This window comes from Meles meles, chromosome 3 (assembly GCF_922984935.1).
Source record: "Meles meles chromosome 3, mMelMel3.1 paternal haplotype, whole genome shotgun sequence".
NCBI lineage: Eukaryota > Metazoa > Chordata > Mammalia > Carnivora > Mustelidae > Meles > Meles meles.
Genome location: NC_060068.1, coordinates 46,452,204 through 46,471,262, shown reverse-complemented (window position 1 = coordinate 46,471,262; position 19,059 = coordinate 46,452,204). Strand labels below are relative to the sequence as shown.

Sequence of the window (19,059 nt, the reverse complement as noted above, 5' to 3'; positions counted from 1 at the left end):
AGCTCTGTTCTGTTCCCACCAGCCCATGGACACGTGTGTCTCAGTGACACACAGAGACCAGAGGGAAGTGATCTCATTGTGGTTGTTCTTTCCACAATCTCCTCTAAGTTGATCCAGGGCACTGCTCCCTGGGGAGACAATCAGACCATGCCTGGGCATAACATTCTTGAAAGGACTCAAGCATAGCTTTTAGCAATGTCCTCAAATAAGGTTATATACTCATAGGAATCTACTGAGAAGATGGAAACCTTTTTTTAAGTTGGGTTTATTGAGATAAGATGTTTATATTTTAAAAATCATCCTTTTTATATACACTGATGTACATTTGATGAATTTTGACAAGTGCATTCAGGGGTCTGTGACTCCTATCATCACACGACTTTAGTAGTGACTATGAATGAAAATATCTTTAATCCTGCAGTTATCTTACAGGTAGCAAAAATATGATCTGCATTTAATATTTTGCAGGTAGAAGCGTTAACTTTGTTCAACGTCAGTCTCTAAATATGCTCTATTTTTTTAAGCCCATGGGGCCATGCTTCTATTATTATAATTACACCCAGGCTATCAATAAAGCGGGGCATTCTTGATGTCTTTCCTATGCTGAGAGGATTTGACCTACTCATGGGTGAGGTTCTGTGGACCTGAAATACTGAAAACTGCCCAAAAATGGAAAAGCAAAGCCTAGGCATGCAAGACATTTTTGCAGAAAGCTGAATTGGTTTTCTCTCATGTGTTTCTCCTTTATCCCAGCTCCTTGGTCAACACCTTCCATGTAACAGTGGCAAGAAGTTAAGTTTCATACAATTATATTAGAAAGCTGGAGGATCTGGGAATCTTAATATATGAGACACAGGGAATGGCCTGTTAGGTTCTCCTCCCCTTTACTTGGCCCATTCCCTCTTCCCCTCCCTAGAAGAAATATGTTAGTCCATATTATTGAGATTTTCCAGGTCTGTCCCACGTCTATTTACTTCATAGACATACTCCACCTCAAAAAACCTGGTCCCACCATAAAGTGGGGGGAAAAAAATCAGTCACTTGGGCAGGTAACCAGGAAAAATTAAGCAAAAAATTTTGGCAAAGAGTTGCCAGCCCAGATAGTCATGGAAAGATACAGCTTTTAGCGAACCTTTTCCCAGTTCGCTTCCCAGTGACTCACTGTGTGAACTTGTGGTGCCTGCTTCCTTCATTTTTCCACACTCAGAGGTGCTCATCTTTAGGGTGTCACACATGAGTGTCTTCTGTGGTGGTCGGGAAAATTCAGTGAGGATAACTTGTTTACTAAGCAGAACTCCTAGCACACAGAACACACTCTATCCTTCCAGTTCCTTCCTCCTTAAAAATGAGTATCAAAACCCCCTTGAAATAGTCAAGACTATTTATAGACCCAAAACCCCACATGTAAATCAAATCCGCTTAGTAAGAAGAGAGTCAAGAATGCTGACCCTTAGCAGAGGTATGAGACTATTTTGAAAGCGCAGATCCCCTCTGGGTGGATTTTGTGTCTCATAGCTTCTTATTTCAAGTAAACAAGAGCCTTTTGTGGTAATCTCTCCCACGTGAGCAATGGGAACAGATTGTCTTCCATCTAAAGCAAACGAGAAATTGCTTAAGTAAAGGTGGGACTGTATGAATCATAAACCACTTTCTCAGATAACAGCCATTAAGTAGGTCTGTGTACAAATTTGACGATTTTTATTCCCACTGCCTTTTGACAGCCCTCTAGAAGGGAATAGGAGAACAAGATCTGACTACAGCTTTCAAAAATTCATCACTGAATATTTGTTAACCTTGCTCCCTGTGATAGCTGAAGAACTAAGATAATGCCCTTCAAATGGAGATAAATTACAATCTTTCAAAAGATTATCACGGTCTTAATCGAGTTTGCTCCAGCCGCTGAACAGCCTGTGACCTTGTTAGTTACACAACAAACATAGAGCTGCTACTTTACGTTTCTGTAGGTAGTAGGGTAGGACCTTTCATCTCAATGTCTTCTGTATAGAGAAGGTTGGATTTACTTCCGTTGCTGATTTTGGAGATAAAACAGAAGATACAGCTTATTGGAAAAGAGTGTATCAAGCAAATTTGGGTACAGTTTAGATTTCTTTTTTTTTTTTTTTTTAATGTTTCATGTTAACATAATTTCAGAGTCACACGAAAGTTGCGAGGATAAAACGAAGGCTATCCAGACACCTGTCACTCAGATTCCGCATATTTTAGAGATGGGAGTAGTGTGATTTAAAGAAAAAGGAAGGTTATCTACAAGTCAGAGACAGGCATTGTCTCACACAAGTCTGTGGTGGTGTGCTATAGCGCAGACGATAAAAGACATAGGGATTTCGCAATTAGAATATTCAGGGGAATGTTAGAGAATCCCCATTCATAATTCTTTGAAAGAAATCATTTGCCAATTTGTGTACATAAATGGAACTAACTGCAGGTATAGGGACAGATTCCAACATATGGCCCAGTGTATGAAAACTACAATTACTACATTTTGGGAAATGAAAGCGCTTTCAGCCTGAATGTAATGTCACAAGAGCATGGAAGTCAGTACAGCAGCAGCAGCGATGCCAAAGGACCAACTTCCAGCAGAAGGGAGGGAGAGTCTGAATGGTCTGAATTATTAAGTGGTGACATTTCAGCCTAGATGCTCGCTGTCTGTGCCAAGGGAAAGCATCTGTGGGTGCGGAGAGCAGGCGGATTCGGGGCATTCGTACCAATTCTGGTAGGTCTGGACAACGCCTCCCCGGGAACAGGGTAATCTGGGAAGCTAAGCACTCATTCTCACACTTAGACTCTCAACCTCTCTGCAAGTAGAGGACTCAGGTACCCGGGGCTTTATGACTTACCCCATGGGACAGAGAAGAAGAGGAGGGGAGCTTCCTCTGCACTTCTGCCTTGTTGGGGCGATTGGGAATGAGGACAGCATCAGTCATCCCAGAGGACAGAACTCAGCATCGGGGACCGGCCACTCCAGCAGGGGCCACTGTCCGCATGACAGGATCCATCCGTTCTGTTCCCTGCTTCCCCTTGCCTCTCGGTGTTAGGGTTCTTTTGTAAGTGTTCCTGACACCTTGTTTATCTTTCTTTTAAACACTCTGCCAAGATTATGTCTGAAAATGAGAAAAAAAAACCCAAAACCCTCCATTTTTCAGTTGTTAAATCTGTTGCAAGGGAAACAATTCAGCACTGTTCTCAAAACACAAAGAATTCTCAACTCAAGTCTCTAGCAAACGGCTGGGCTGTAATACAAAATGCAGAAGGGACAAAATAAATTCTCATTCGCTTTGCTGCTTAGAGACCTGCCCTTGATAGTCGCTCTCTCCATCCCTGCAGTGACACACGGTCTTGAGAAAGAACACATTTTCCCTTTTCGCCAGGCAGGCAGATAATGTGCCCAACACCCTTACACTCCTCTCTCGAAAGAAGCATATTAACGAAAGATGGACGGTTCTGATGTCTCTAAAGGGCTTTTGGAGAAAGCGTCCTTATGGCTTATATGTACAATCTGGGACTTCTTTGGGACTTCTTACGTAGGTTAACAGATTACCTAAGGAATCTAGCTATGGAAGATGGTGAACTTAAGTTGATGGGTTGCAAAGCTTCAACAAGGAGTTCTCTTCTTTTTCTGATTGTGGCGACATCACCGCACATTCCTTTTGTTAGATTTCACTAACTTGCTTAGCAATGGGGGTCCCCAACGTAGGGCTTTCCCAGTGTGTAGTGACAAGAGACGATGCTGTACTTCTCAGGCAGAAGGAAGTTTATAAGGAAGTCAAAGACAAACATGTTTCCTAAGAGAGTCTAAAGACTGCTTTTGAATTTTAGACTTTATTCGCCATTTTAAATCTGATTTTCATGTTGTCAGATTTCTGGTCCTTCCTTTTCATTAGCTAGATTGGTGGGATGCCCTCCCTTCCGCCCACTCTAGACCTTTCCTTGATCCCTTCACCTCCTAAGATTTGAACCATGCCTTTTCTTCCCGAGATTTGGGGAATACTTGGAAAGAAGACAGAAAACTTCCAACAGAATGGCCGGAATTTTCCACGAAGGTCTGTGTCATCTGGGTATAATACTGATCAGGTCATGACCAAAACTTTGACCAGTCTTAGAGACGTGTCTCAACGAAGGAAGCACAGCCTAAAAAGTACTTTTCTCATTGTTATTGATGTTTTGCTCCCTCTAGACGCCCAAGAATGTAGTTTTCATTAACCCACTTAAAATCTCCTGCTCTTATATGTATTTCCTAAGCCCGTACACGCCTGGGAGCCTCTCTCCTACACTGTCCCATCATTAAGCTGTCATCACTCGTCATTGTCATCTCTGTCATTCATTCCATCTTCCCACCGTTTGTCGTCCCACGTGACATGCTCTTAATGAATTAACCCTTCCTGCCAGAGCTTCGTAACACATGGCTGTGCTCGAGCTGTTCCACCGAAAATCCTCACATGGCTCTTAGCATTCCTACACGACTGCATCTGTTAGGTGGGTGACCTCAGGCAGAGCCACCTTGTCACCCAGTCTTGTCCTAGCCTTCCTTTAGACCTGCTCTTACAAGCCCGAGGGCCCCGTGCAAAGCCCACCACTGAGCTTTGGGAATCCCCGAGGCTCATCTCTGAAGTTCTTATAAACAAGACTTACTATCAAAAAAAAATGTAGTTTGTAGTTAGATCTTTAGCCCCCAGAGTCATGTGACCCCCCACAGTCAGATGACCTTAAGCACACCATTTCTGGATCTGCTCTTGTGGCTTGAGCCACATCCCTCAGAAACCCATATCCATCTAGAACCTCGGGATACAGTCTTACTTGGAAATACGGTTTTTGCAGCTAGAATTAGGGTGAGGATCCTGATGAGATTGTACTGGATAGAGGGGGAGGTGGCTCCTAACTGGGTCCTTCCAGGGACACAGACACACATGGAAGCAGAGGGGGAGGCGGGAGAGATGTTGTCGCCAGCCAAGGAACACCAGGAGCCACCAGAAGCTGGAAGAGGCAGGGAAGGATCCTCCCTAAGAGCCTCTGAAGGGAGCATGGCACCTGCCAACACCTTGAGTTTAGACTTGGAGCCTCCAGAAGAACTATGAGAGGACGGCACCCACCTCCTGAGAATGAAGTAGCGGTTACATGAGATAACGCATGTAGAGGGTCTGGTGCCCACCAGGTTCAAGTCTCTGTGTACCAGCTGTTCGTGATGGTAGGGAACGAGACTCAAAGTGTCTGAGTCTCATTATCGTTTCATGGTTATAGTTTTGTAGTTGATATTGACATCACTCAACTAGATCCACGTCCCAGTGGACAGAATTGGTAACAATCATATCAGCCGTTGTATCCATTCAGCCTGTCTCGATCTTCCTCCATCCGGTCTCTGTCCATTTCCTTACACTGTTCTCACGTCACGATGAGGGACCCCCCCGGAAGAGGAGCAGCCCCATTCTGCTCAAGGTGATTCCTCAACCTCTAAGCCTGACCTGTCAGAGAACGCTTGGAATGTGACGGCTCTGGGCCCGGCGGCAGTTTTCGCCAAGGGCTGGGACCGACTACTTCAGAGATGGCAGAAAATGTGCAACCTAGACGCAGGGTAGTAGCTATTTGTGAATAATTCAATAAACCGCAGTCATCTACAAGACCAGGTTGGTGACTGTAGCCAGACTATAATTTCCCATATGGGGACCACAGACAAGACCAGACCGCGGAAGTGTTGAGGAGGAATCAAGTCAGGGAATCTGTGACAGGAACATGGCCTCATTATCAGCCATTTATTCAGTGACCTTGAGTTTACCACAGCACCTGGGAGAGGAGCAGCCCGAAGTCCTGCTGGCTTCTGAGGGCCTGACAAAGAGCACCCGCTACCCAGAGACCGGTGACCAAACATCAGGACACCAGAAGGCTGCCACATGATGCCGGCTACTCGCTCAGCACAGAGACAATCTGAGGGGATTGCAGAAGTCCCAGAACCTTTCCAGGGGGATAGATAAAAGGATAAAAATATTTAAGGTACAGGAAATATATGGCTTTGGAGTCCTGCAGCCCTTGATGTGAATCTGGCTTTGACATTCACTTTAAGTGAGAATTACTTAAAGTGAGAATTACTTCTGTAAGCCTCACTTGACCCACATGTAAACTGGAGATAAAAATACCCTACCTCGCAGGCCTGTCATAAGATGTGACTGAAGTCATATATGAAAGCACCCTGGGACATAAGATGAGTTAAAAAAAAAAAAAAAAAAGATTTCCTTCCTTCTTTCCCCTTCTTCCCTGAGTTCCTATAAAATCACTTCCCCGAGATAAAGAACAAAGAACTCTCACTTCCATATAAAACAATCTTTTTCTTGGATGCCTGGGTGGCTCAGTCGGTTAAGTGTCTGCCTTCGGCTCAGGTCATGATCTCAGGGTCCTGGGATTCAGTTCCTCATCGGGCTCTCTACTCAGCGGGGAGCCTGCTTCTCCCTCTGCCCCTCCCCGCTGCTAATGATGTCTGTTTCTCCCTCAAATAAATAAAATTTTAAAAAACAAGCAAACAAACAAACAAACAGGGGTGCCTGGATGGTTCAAGCTTCTGCCTTGCCTCAGGCCATGATACCAGCATCTTGGGGCTGAGCCCTGCATCGGGCTCTCTGCTCTGTGGGAAGCCTGCTTCTCCCTCTTCCGCTCTCCCTGCTTATGTTCCCGCTCTAGCGGTCTCTTTCTGTCAAACAAATAAATAAATAAATATTTAAACAAGCAAACAAACAAACATTCTTTTTCTTACTCACTTAACATTAAGATTCAGATGGTCCTTTTCTTAGTAAAAGGTAGAGGGGACATTGGTAATATCTCTTACAGGTACCCCTAGATTTCCGAAGTTGCATAGGGGCCATCTGAATGTAAGCTCCCTCTGCCCTTGTCGCTGGGTAACGCATCCCCTTACTGTGAACAAGAATGAGCCATACATGTGTATGTGTGTCTATATATATATATATATCCTTCCATGTTCCCCAACACTAATTTGTGATGGGCAGGAGTCAGCAGAGAAGAAATTATAAAAAAGGCAAATCAGTAGTCACTCCGTTGTCTGGGGGCCATAGAGCTGAAGGAGATAGAAAAAAAGATAAAGCCCATGCCCCTCCCCCAACGTGAGCACGTGAGAAGGAAGCAACTTGGAGCCTCCAGGGAGAGATCCAGCCTTCAGGAAGCTGGATGGCTTGGGAAGACATCAGATCCAGGTGACAAGAGAACTCAGCTTAATATTGTGGAACCAGTGAATTTACTGGTTCCTGTCTCAGGAAGTCCAGATGCAGTGAGGGCTTGAGCCTATCGGCGCAGTTATTTTAGTCTTCTGAGCAAGATGCGTGTGTGTGCTCAGCACCCAGGCTCCCTGCGCATGAACCACAGGGCGGCCACAGCCCAGCTGTAGCTGTGTGCATGGTCCCGTTTAGTGGGAGAGGGAACCAGGCTTTTTCCAGTTGACACACCTCCCCAAAAATCTGTCTTCACTTTATATTAACTGGATTGGGGTCACATACTCATTTCTGAAGAGGGAAGGACTTGTTCTTCTTCCAGTGGGGCTCTCCCCTGTGCTCGGGGGTGGGGGGGAGGGGGGTGGTCAACTTCCCTTGAAGAATTTGGACTGTGTTGGGCAACTCAGATACTTGACTAAACCTGGAATTTATTGGGAAAAAGAAAGTATAGAGGGGTCCAGGGTAGGCCACCAGCCTTTTATACTACAAAAGAGTCGAGAAGTAAAATTTACAAATCTCTGAGTGTCAGTTTTTCCTACCGGAGCTGAGGCTGGGGAGGAGGGTGACAATGTCACATGGAATTACTGGCAAAGTCAGATCTCGACATTTTTCTTAAGTACCAAGTAGTACATTTCCTTTATGGTTGTGTTGTTTCATTTTTAACTATATATATTACACTGTCTCTCAAACACGTAGTACAAAACCCCCCCTGTTCCTCACAAGTGCATACAGTAAGGTATTTCCAATTCTTCTATGTCCTCTATGCTCCGTCCCTAAGTCCCTGCGTCATGTAGTCTTGGGGTCCTGGGAGTTCGGTCCCCTCGTCCAGATCAGGGGTTCTTAGCCTCACTGAGCAGTAGGAACCCTTGGGATCACCTGCCAAAGATACAGATTCAGTAGCTATGAGATGATGGCTGGACGTCTACATATTTTCTGATCCCAGATGAGAGGGAATTGGAGCCTAGGAAACTGAAGGCCAGGATGGGACAGACCATTATTTCACTGTAAATTTTTTTACATGGTGTCAGCTTTTTGGGGAGGTAGGGGGTCATGTGTACGTTATTCTCTTCTTCTTCCTAGCCTTCTCTTACCCCCCCCCTTTTTTTTTAATGTCTCCAGTGTTTGTTTTGTGGGTTTTTTTTAAAAAAAGATTTTATTTATGTATTTGACGGAGAGAGAGAGAGCCCAAGCAGGGGGAGAGGCAGGCAGAAGGAGAAGGAGGCTCCCCGCTGAGCAGGGAGCCCTATGCGAGCCCAATGCAGGACTCCACTGAGGACCCCAGGATCATGAGCCTAAGGCAGATGTTTAACTGGCTTATCCACCCAGGTACCCTGTCTCCAGTGTTTATGAGGTGTATCCAGAGCGGAAAACTGTTCATCTGTATTCATCTGTTCATCTAGATCCAGGCTTTGCCTTGGATACTCTAGAGGCCAAAAATATTTAGAACCCTTTTTTTTCTTCCCCAGAGACACAGGGGAGGGTATGGCTTTGTTCGGTCAGTGCTCATGCCTGACTCAAATTCTTGGACTCGTTTCTTTTCTGGTTTCTGCATAGACCACAAAATGTCAAATACAGCCCATTTCTTGAAGTGAAAAACATGTAGATGACCAGAGGGCTTTGCTGGCAGGCAGAGAAAAGGGAAGTTCCATGGAAACCTGTCCAGCTACTTTTGAAAGAATAAGCAGAGGAATCGCTTGTAGGCAGAATCAGCTCCGTGCTGTTCCCACTGGCCCACGGACGCGTGTGTCTCAGTGCCACACAGAGACCAGAGGGAGGTGATCTCATTGTGGGTGTTCTTTCCAGAGTCTCTTCTAACTTGATCTGAGGTACTGCTCTTCTTTGAACAACCCAAAAAAGCAGGAATCACTAACTGGATATTTTAAAGTCCTTCTCACTAGCAAATTGAAAGAGATCAGAAGTTCGGTGGAGAAAGATGTATTTAGAAGTCATTAAAATGGTAGACACTGTTTTTGGAAAGGGACATACTTTGTTCCTCTTCTGTGGGTAGTTATGGTCCCATGGAAAACACCCACAGAGGAAATTCAGTATCTCCAAATGGTCATTTTCACAAGAATAGGCCAGACCACTTGTGGAAAGAGCAGGCACTCTCTCTCACCGGTGCCGTATGCCGATATTTTTTAACCTGCATATAAATTTCCCGGCAGATCTCTAGGCATACCATCTACGGTGAAATGTATGCAGTAGAGTGAGTGATTGGGTCTGGGGAAACATTGATTGAAATCATTGGTGCTGAATTTCCCACAGCTCCCTTAAAGCTAGTCTGTGCCTAGGGCCTGGATGTTCACCCACAAAGGACAAAAGATCCAGATTAGTTCCAGGAACTGGTTAAGAGAAGATAGAAAAAAGGAGACCAACATTTTCCTAAGGCTACTTTCCCATGAATTATTGACAACAAGGAAGCCAAATTTTCTGTTTCAAAATTTTTTTTCTGTTCCTATCCATCCAACTAGGCCTTGAATGTCTAAATACGCCAGATACAATTCCTTCTTTTTTTTTTTAAGATTTTATTTATTTATTTGTCAGAGAGAGAGAGCACAAGCAGGGGGAGTAGCAGGCAGAGGGAGAAGCAGACTCCCCGCTGAGCAAGAAGCCTGATGTGGGACTCAACCAGGATGCTAGGATCATTACCTGAGTGGAAGGAAGCTGCTTAATCGACTAAGCCACCCAGGTGTTCCCACGTACGATCATTCTTAAGAACAGATCAGGTTCTGCAAAATACTTATTTTTTATTAAATGAAAGTTGTTGTTGAGTATTCTACACAACTTTAAAAATTAAAGAATTTTTTTTTCCTTTCATTCAAGGGAAGGAGCAGAGAATTAACATGAATTTCTGCTGCAATTCAGATATATGTTGAATTTTTGTTACTCTATTTAATCCTTGTAACTATCCTGCAAATTAGTTATACTATATTATTTAATAGTAATTCCAGGGGCGCCGGGGTGGCTCAGTGGGTTAAAGCCTCTGCCTTTGGCTCAGGTCATGATCCCAGGGTCCTGGGATCCAGCCCCGCATCGGGCTCTCTGCTCAGCAGGGAGCCTGCTTCCCCCCTCTCTCTCTGCCTGCCTCTCTGCCTCCTTGTGATCTCTGTCTGTCAAATAAATAAATCTTTAAAAAAAAAATAGTAATTCCAGATAGAGTCGACTGAGTGTCTTGTCTTTTAGGGATGCTTGTGGGCACTGAGGACATTGTGATCCCACCAGGAATTCAGTTTGGTGGGAAAGACAAGATAGGAACGACTAATTACAATACAGACAGAAAGGTGCCTTAATAGGTCCATAAACAGGAGCCTGTGGAAGCACGTGTTTTAACATTTAAATCTCTTCAGTGTGGGGTGCCTGGGTGGCTCTGTCGGTTAAGTGTCCAACTCTTGATTTCAGCTCACTTTACGATCTCACAGTCCTTAGACTGAGCCCCATGTTGGGCTCTGTGCGCAGCAGGGAGTCTGCTTGAGATTCTCTCTCCCCCTTCCTCTGCCCCTCCCCCCACCCCCACTCACATGGGCGCTCAGTCTCTGTCTCAAAAGAAAAAAAAACCAAAATCAATCAATCAATCAATCAGTCTCTTCAAGGCACATACCAATCAAAATTGTAAAAGTAACTTAAAGGCTAATTCTAAGGTAGCTGCCAAGGACTCGAGTCAATATTTTGATTCAATTGATTTGCCAAACACAGGCGGATGATTAACTAGGAATATAGGTTGCTCTTTCGTTTTTCTTTCTTTCTTTTTTTTTTTTTTTATTTGTCAGAGAGAGCAAGCACAGGCAAACAGAGTGGCAGGCAGAGGCAGAGGGAGAAGCAGGCTCCCGGCTGAGCAAGTCCCAATGTGGGACTCGATCCCAGGATGCTGGGATCATGACCTGAGCCAAAGGCAGGAGCTTAACCAACTGAGCCACCCAGGCGTCCCTTTCGGTTTTCTTTTAAGGAACATTAAGAACGTTCCTGAATCTCTGTTGTTCTGTTTTGTTTTGTTTTGCTTTCCCTAATAAAGTAACTTAACCCCACATTCTTTTCAAAATAATTTAACATGGCTCACAAAAATACATACAATTGCACAGGGCAAATGCAAATATTCGGTAGCCGCATGACTCTATCTTCCTGTGTCTGTTTCCCCCAAATATCATTTCCTCCTATTCCCCACAAATAACTGTTTCCCTTTTCCCGGTTTCCAATCTGTGTTCAGTCAGTGGAGCTCTCCCGGCTGTCTTGGGCTTCCTCTGGAAGTGACGTGGTGTCTTGCACAGACCCCAGGCTGCCTGACTTATCTGCACTTGAGGACGGTGTCTCCTCTGCCACCAGAACAATGAAATCTCCAGACTACTTAGGCAGGAACTTTTGTCCCAAACAGATCTGCTTATCAGAGAGCAATTGGTCGCATGCACAGGAGCCTCAACAAACAGGATATTCCATCTCAAATTTATGGCCTCTTGGCACACACAAGAAAGCCTCCCAAGGAAGTGTGTGATTCTTTTTTTTTTTTTAAAGATTTTATTTATTTATTTGACAGAGAGAGAGATCACAAGCAGGCAGAGAGGCAGGCAGAGAGAGAGGGGGAAGCAGGCTCCCCGCCGAGCAGAGAGCCCGATGTGGGACTCGATTCCAGGACCCTGAGATCATGACCCGAGCCGAAGGCAGTGGCCCAACGCACTGAGCCACCCAGGTGCCCCCGGAAGTGTGTGATTCTTAAGAACGCCGGGGCGCGTCATCACACAGTCGCGGAAAGGAGCAGACGAGGCACCGGCACTTCCTGGTTGAAGTCCAACAATTAGTGCCTTTTTAAGACGTGTGCAACTTTTGGATGAATTTCAGGATGGGAAATCATTAGCATTCTTAATTTAAAGAGGAAACCTTTGGACAAGAGTGTGCAGCTATAAATCAATAATAAAGATTTTCTCCGAATTATGATGTTTTTACCCGACGCTGAAATTGGATTTTTTTTTTTTTTCCCTCTTCTCATCTTTGAGCCTTTGAATTTGACTTAACATACGGACTCGGTCAGGTTCCTGTGGTGAATTGATAATGAAATTAGGAGAGACAGGGTCCATTGACTTGGAAGACCGGTGCCATTAGTTAAGTCTTCTCTCTGCCTCCGCAACTGGCTTGACACCTGCTTAGTCACCTTGACTTTGGCACTTGCCTCTGACACCGACACTCAAGAGAGCAGAGCTCGGAATGGAGATGAGGAGCAGCACGGTAAATAGATGTTAAAAACAACAACAACAAAAAAAGACAGAGGTGAAAATCAATACCTCCATTAACATCTAGAAGCAGACTTTTCAAAGAACATTTATATGTTTAGCTGACAGTAATGTACCAAGAAGGCTAGTTCCTTTTAGGGTCACAAATTATGTGACCTATCACTTTGGTGTTGCTTCATTTTCTCTGCATTTCACCAAGAAATGTCACCGATAGAATTTTAAACTGAAACAAAACAGAACCAAACAAATAGAAAATGCTGCCTGGCGAAACTATTGAAATAACGGTTATGTGTCGAGAAATACGATACGATACAATTCTAGTGGCGTACGTGAAAATTGTTAATAATGTGCAATGGAATAGGTAGTCTCTTGAAGTTGGTCGTACGAGGCCTTGACTTGTATGTATGGGTCCTTGTAAGGTCATTATTCTTGTAGTGTGTATAACTGAGATGGCCACAGCGTAATGAAATACGAGTTCCTCGGGGCGCCTAGGTGGCTCAGTGGGTTAAAGCCTCTGCCTTCAGCTCAAGTCATGATCCCAGGGTCCTGGGATGGAGCCCCACAATGGGCTCTCTGCTCAGCAGGGAGCCTGCTTCCTCCTCTCTCTCTCTCTGCCTCTCTGCCTACTTGTGATCTCTGTCTGTCAAATAAATAAATAAAATCTTAAAAAAAAAAAAAAAAGAAATACGAGTTCCTGGTTTGGTTTTGTTTCATTAACTTCTCATCGTCAACGTTAAGTTTAATTCTTGGCTTCTGTGTTCCCTGGCTCTGTGGCTTGGAGAAGTCAAGCAACTTAGCTAATGCACTGTTGCCACATGTGTTAACATGGCCTGGGGAGGAATAAGCGATTGGCACATAGAAGTGCCTCCCACGGTGCCCGGTGCACAAGAACATCTCAGTGGATTTTACTAACACCCCCCCCCCGCCAACACTTCTGTGCTTCTTCATTTTCCATTTCTCCCATGGTAGTTCCCTTACCTCCTCTACATCACCCCTCCACTCCGTACCTGCATAGGAACCCCTCCAGGCAAAGGGCAATGGCAGTCAATGACTTTGGCAAGCCGTTGACCTGGTAACCTTCCCTCCAGTAAACGAGGCCGGGTGCCTCCCCCAAGGCTGCCACCACTCCTACTCCATCAGCGTTCCTAGCCATAGTGCACGAGAGCCAAAGCTTGGTAGGACGACCCATCGTATTAGGCAATTTGGGGGTCTAAAGCCCCTCTCTTCTCTAAGAACAGAGGTCCTCAACCCAACGGATAAAGAGACGTAGATTGTCAGCTTGGACGTGGAAGGCACAGTTACTCTAAACTTGATTTGGATCCTCAAGAAAGGGCAGGTTGAGAACAAAAAAGTGCCGGGGTCCCTGGGTGGCTCAGTCACTTAAGCATCCAACACTTGACCTGGGCTCAGTTCTTGATCTCGTGGTCGTGAGTTCAAGCGCCACACTGAGCTCTATACTGGGTGTGGAACTTACTTAAAAAAATAAAAAAGAAATTGGGGCGCCTGGGTGGCTCAGTGAGTTAAAGCCTCTGCCTCCCGCTCAGGTCATGATCCCAGGGTCCTGGGATCGAGCCCTCTGCTCAGCAGGGAGCCTGCTTCCTTTCCTCTCTCTGCCTGCCTCTCTGCCTACTTGTGATCGCTATCTGTCAAATAAATAAATAAAATCTTAAAAAAAATAAATAAGAAAGAAATAAAAAAGAACAACATGCTGAAAATGAGATCATTTTGGTATTCAGATGAGCGAAAAACAGGAATACCAGTCAGTATCCGACATGCATCAAAGACTGTGGAAAAGCAGATTTCAAAAAATTTAAAAATATATATGTAGGTTTGGTCTCATGGCCAGAGGGTTTTCAAGAGGTATAGATAGGTCCAGAAAGAATAGAAAATGAAATTCTATCTGTATAATAAAAATTAGCCAAATATGGGAGGGAAACTAAAGAAATCAATATGGTTGCTTAGAGAACTCTCCTTTGAGCTCCGATTTTAGAAAGCCTGCTTGAAAGATCAAAGAACTTGTAGCCAAGAACAAAAGCAATGTAACCGCACACACCTGGAAGAATGGTATCATAAAGAATAAAGTTAAAAAAAAAATCTCAATTTGGCTGGGAACTAAAAGAATGATTAAAAAAGAAAAAGACTTTGACCAATGTGTAATGAGCAAGAAGAACAAGGAAGTGTTAGTCACATTGTTGCTTTTGTGACGTTAATCAACAAGACAAAGAACAAATAGAATTATTCAGCTCTTTCTTTGCTCTATCTTCTCCGCCAGAAGGATGACTGCAGACTACAAATGTAAAGATGCCTGGCAGATGTGCCTGAGGAATGAGAACAGGCAGGGGTAAACGCGGGCGGAGAGGCCCGAATGAGTTTCCAGAGGGGGAATGGTGCCCAGGACCATGGAGGTGGGCCAGCCAGATGTTGGGGGTTACTCCTCCAAGGGTCCAGGCCCTAGGTGATGAAGGGGAGTGCAAGGGGCAGAGAACAGAGGTGGGGAGAGGGGCTGGGAAGATAGAATTGATGGAACCGCCCGTTGCAAAGGCTCTAGAAAAGATTTGGAGGTGCTGTTGAGGTGAGCATCGAAAAGGAAAGGATTTCACGGATCTTTTATGGAAGCAGAAAGCAGACACGGGCATGGAGAATGTGGGCAGAGCACAACCACATGAGCCTGGCCATGGAGACCGAAGCCTGGGTTATGTGTAAGACCCACTGAGAAGCCAGGTTGGCCAGAGTCACAGGTGATGTCCAGGAAAATAGCTGAATATGAAGGAGCCAATGAAGAAGGGAAAGTCTAGGTCCAAAGACTTCATTACCTGAGAGGACACACAACGGTTCCCCATGCCGTCAGGAGCCGTGGATGAACCAGGGGAAGGAAAACCATAGGGCCGTTACCTGTCCCTGAGGATCCCGCGTATCTGCAATATGCAGCCTGAACCTGAAGGAATCCAGAGTTTTGTCAATTTCTTCACGCTTCGTGAGGGATTGTCTAATGAAGGGTAAAACGGTTGAAACTGAAGCCCACCACGTCTCCCTTCCCTATTAAAGGCTGGGTATCTGGGCTACTTAATTGTTGAACTGCAGGGAGTTCATGCGAATAAAAAAAGCCTTGTAGTCCCACCAGAGCTTACCATAAGGCTTCCTAAGGTAGACCAGGGATCAAGAAAACTTCCCATAGGACATGATATATGGGCTAAGAACTTGCAGATAAGTGAAACTTAGCTGTGAGTATTAAGACTTTATGGGGATCTGGGTTCCTCACTTTCAGGAGAATCATTGCCAGATGGAAACTATGCCAAATGAGGAGCCAGAGACAGCTAGCCACGGTCACGGTCATGGACACAGCAGGAGAGCTGCTTTATCCATTCTATGGACCCTTCCACTATGGAGAAAGATTTTGATCTAATCCTGAGACAGTCTAGAGTCCAGGGTCAGGGGCTCCAGACCCAAACATCTGGATTCGAATCCAGACACTGCCATGAATTGCATTCCCTCCTCTGTTTAACAACGACAAGAGCAATCATAATACATATGGCAAGCACTGTTGGGAGCGTGAAGGCAATCAGTTTGTGTCAAGGATCTACAACAGTACCTGGAACGTAGCAGTCATTCCCTACGTATTATTTCCTAGTGAGTCAAAGCTCTACATAGACAGATAAGTTTGTATCATTATATAGAGAATGTTTCAGCAATCCAAGCTGTTGAACAGAGTAATTGGAGTTCTCTGAAAAAAATAGCCTGAAGTGTTTAAGCAGAGATTAGATGATCATCTGGAAGAAACGAGGAGCAGATACCTGCTTTGGTCGGGGTTATGAATGGATGGCACACAGGTCTTCTGACCTTCTGATGCCACAGTTTCATCTATAAGAATGGGTATTTCAAGAGTTCTTCATTTCAACTAACAGAGGTTTTCCTGGTAGCAAATTATTTCTTTAATGTGCTGTGGAGCTTTCCTCATCAGGAAAAAAATACGTTTTTTAGATTGAGAAGACCTGAGGTCTTGAACTCGGACCTAGCTGTGTATTTCAGCTTGGGTCGCATCAAATCCCAGGAGAAACTATGTATTCACTCAAGAGGGTGAAAACAAAGACCACGGACTTTTAAAAAGAGCCTTCATTCCAAAATGGGAAACGAAGGCTTATTAGCTTACTATCAAACCGCCACAAGCATTTTTTAAAAACATTTCAGTCATTAAGAAACCGGAGGGCGTTCCTTTATAATCGAGTCTTCAATGAGCCATTAAGGACCCGTTAGGAAACACGGTTTTTTTTTTTTTCTTCCAAGGGTTCTCCTCAAAATTCTTGATCTCAGTGCCAGCATGCATAACCTGTGGATCGTCTGGGTTCCCGAGATGCAGAGAAGAATCAAAGGAGATTTAGAAGGAAACAGCCCTGAATTTCCCTGAGAATCCAGCCAGGTTGATCTGCTCAGTGGTCAGAGTAACAGCCGCGACACTAAGCCCCGGGATGGTCAGTACAATTAATACAATTAAAGTAATGAGTCCTGGCAGCTGGAAGGTCAAACAGAGGTAGCTTTGTCACAACAATCTGGCAGTGGAAAATTACTGACATTTCCAACTAAATTATATTCTCTCAATTGTTGCCTTAATGCTAAATAAATAAAGTTATGCTAATGTAGGGACTGATTACAGATTGAAATTAGCACAATTGCTTGTTACACAGTCTGCTAGGGTTAACATTTTTTAAAAACATAATTAATGGCCTTTGCTTACTGTCTCTGGTTATAGATCCTGCCGCTCATTTGCATTCTTCTGCAATATGCTGACAGTGCTAAATGTCTGAAGAAAGATCTCGTCGGCAGGCAGAAAATGCTTTTTGTTCACGTCATCAAGCGAAAACTTGTTATGGTTTCGGGCCAGCGTTAATAACAAAGATGACCAGAAAGGGAACGGATAAGAATGAGGCTAGAATCCGTTTTTCTTTTCAGTCTTGTGATCCAAGCCTTTTCTGGAGTCAATGTGAAATGTAATTGCTCTTTTGACCTCTATCTTCTCTCTCCCCAGGTCTGAGGAAGAGCTACACTGGTTGATTATTGCAGGAATGAAAGGCACTCTGACCTTGTCGACCAAACGCCTTGCAGCTTTCAATGCTGCCCATTATCCTGAAGGCAGGCAACTCCTGGAGAGAGGCGGAATCTGCAGGAGCTGCTCCCTGGGCAACCTGCCAGAAAAGGCTTCATCAGCCGCAGTTCAGACGTGGCCAAACAGCTCAGGCAGCAAAGGAAACAGCTGGGGGGTGGGGGGTGGAAAGAGAGTATATAAAAATATTGTTAGCTCGCAGTCTAAAGAGCTCTGGGGCATCTGTGCCTTAGAAAAAGCCTTTGCTCACGTTGCCCCGTGTCATCGGGGGGGAACTGAGGATCCACGTGGGAAGTTCTGCTGAGGAAGGAAGCCGTCACCAAAGTAAGTGCAGCTCCTCATGTCCTAGAGGTGGCCAGGGTGGATGATAAGACGGTCCCTGCGCGAACAGGAAAGTAAAGCGACGTTCTAGAAAAAGTAGGTCGGGGATATTGAGTCGCAACCGTTGCTCGAGATTATAGATTATTCACTACAGACTTGGCTGGATTATTTTAGAATTTACAGTTCACGGGTGGATTCGAGTGCAACTCATGGTGAAAAACAACCTGGTGTCTTCTTCGGGTTCGACAGTTAAAGGAGTTTTTGTTCCAAATCAGGGACCTTCACGTATCTCTTAGTTCTACCACAGTCCGCTCTATTGGATGGCATTTTATTGAGTGTTTATTATGTCCCTAAGCACTGCTGGAAGGTAAGTGACAGGAGAAGTGTCTGTAGGAGGTAAGGAGACTGGTGGGCCAGTAAGACACAGAAGTGGCACCATTTGCTTTGCCGCTGGATTTCACTCATGGAGGGTCCCGACGGGTGAGACACGGTGGTATGGTGCCTTTAGGTGTCGACTTTCACTGAAATCTTACAGTACCTTTCAGGGTTGTGTTTTCATTCCCACTTGAGGAAGAGTAGGTTTACTGTAGTAATAAAGGCATGGGAGTCTGGAATTAGCCACACTGGGGTTCAAATTCCATTCCGCTACTACTTGGAATCTGTGCAATCTTGAAAAAAAAGTCTCCATGGGTCCCAGCTACAGTCGGCTTGGTTCCTGTAACGGAGGGGACTAGATGAACCTAAGACCTTCTCTAGCTGTATCGTTCTATGGGAAGTACATTGTTGAGCAGCCGTGTGTCCCAGATTGTCCGGGTCATCCCAACTCTAAATACTGTGGCCCATCATGCCCATGAAAAATATGTGTCCATCAGATGCTGAATTCAGTAATCCTGACCACCCTTCCTATAAATAGAGAGAAGCCTCAGAGGTAAGCAAAGAACGAGGAATGAGATAACAGGACCGGGGTGCTGGGGAGAATGAGCTGCTTTTGTTTTTGTTTTTATTTTTTCAAGTAGGTTCCAGTGCAGGGTTTGAACTCAGGACCCTGAGACAAGACCTGAGCTGGGACCAAGAGTCTGTCGCTTCACCGACTGAACCAGGCAGGTGCCCGGAGAATGGTTTCAAAACCTTTTCAAAGAAGGGCAAAATCATGACCCTCTGCAGATATAAAAAACAAATACATGGTAAAGATGGGAATCTGAAG

At 44.8% G+C, this 19,059-nt stretch overlaps 1 pseudogene; it reads right to left on the bottom strand.

Moving 5' to 3' along the window:
* The window catches only part of LOC123939217, a 127,072-nt pseudogene extending 109,519 nt beyond the window's left edge, over positions 1-17,553 (bottom strand).
* Positions 17,554-19,059: the final 1,506 nt, after the last annotated feature.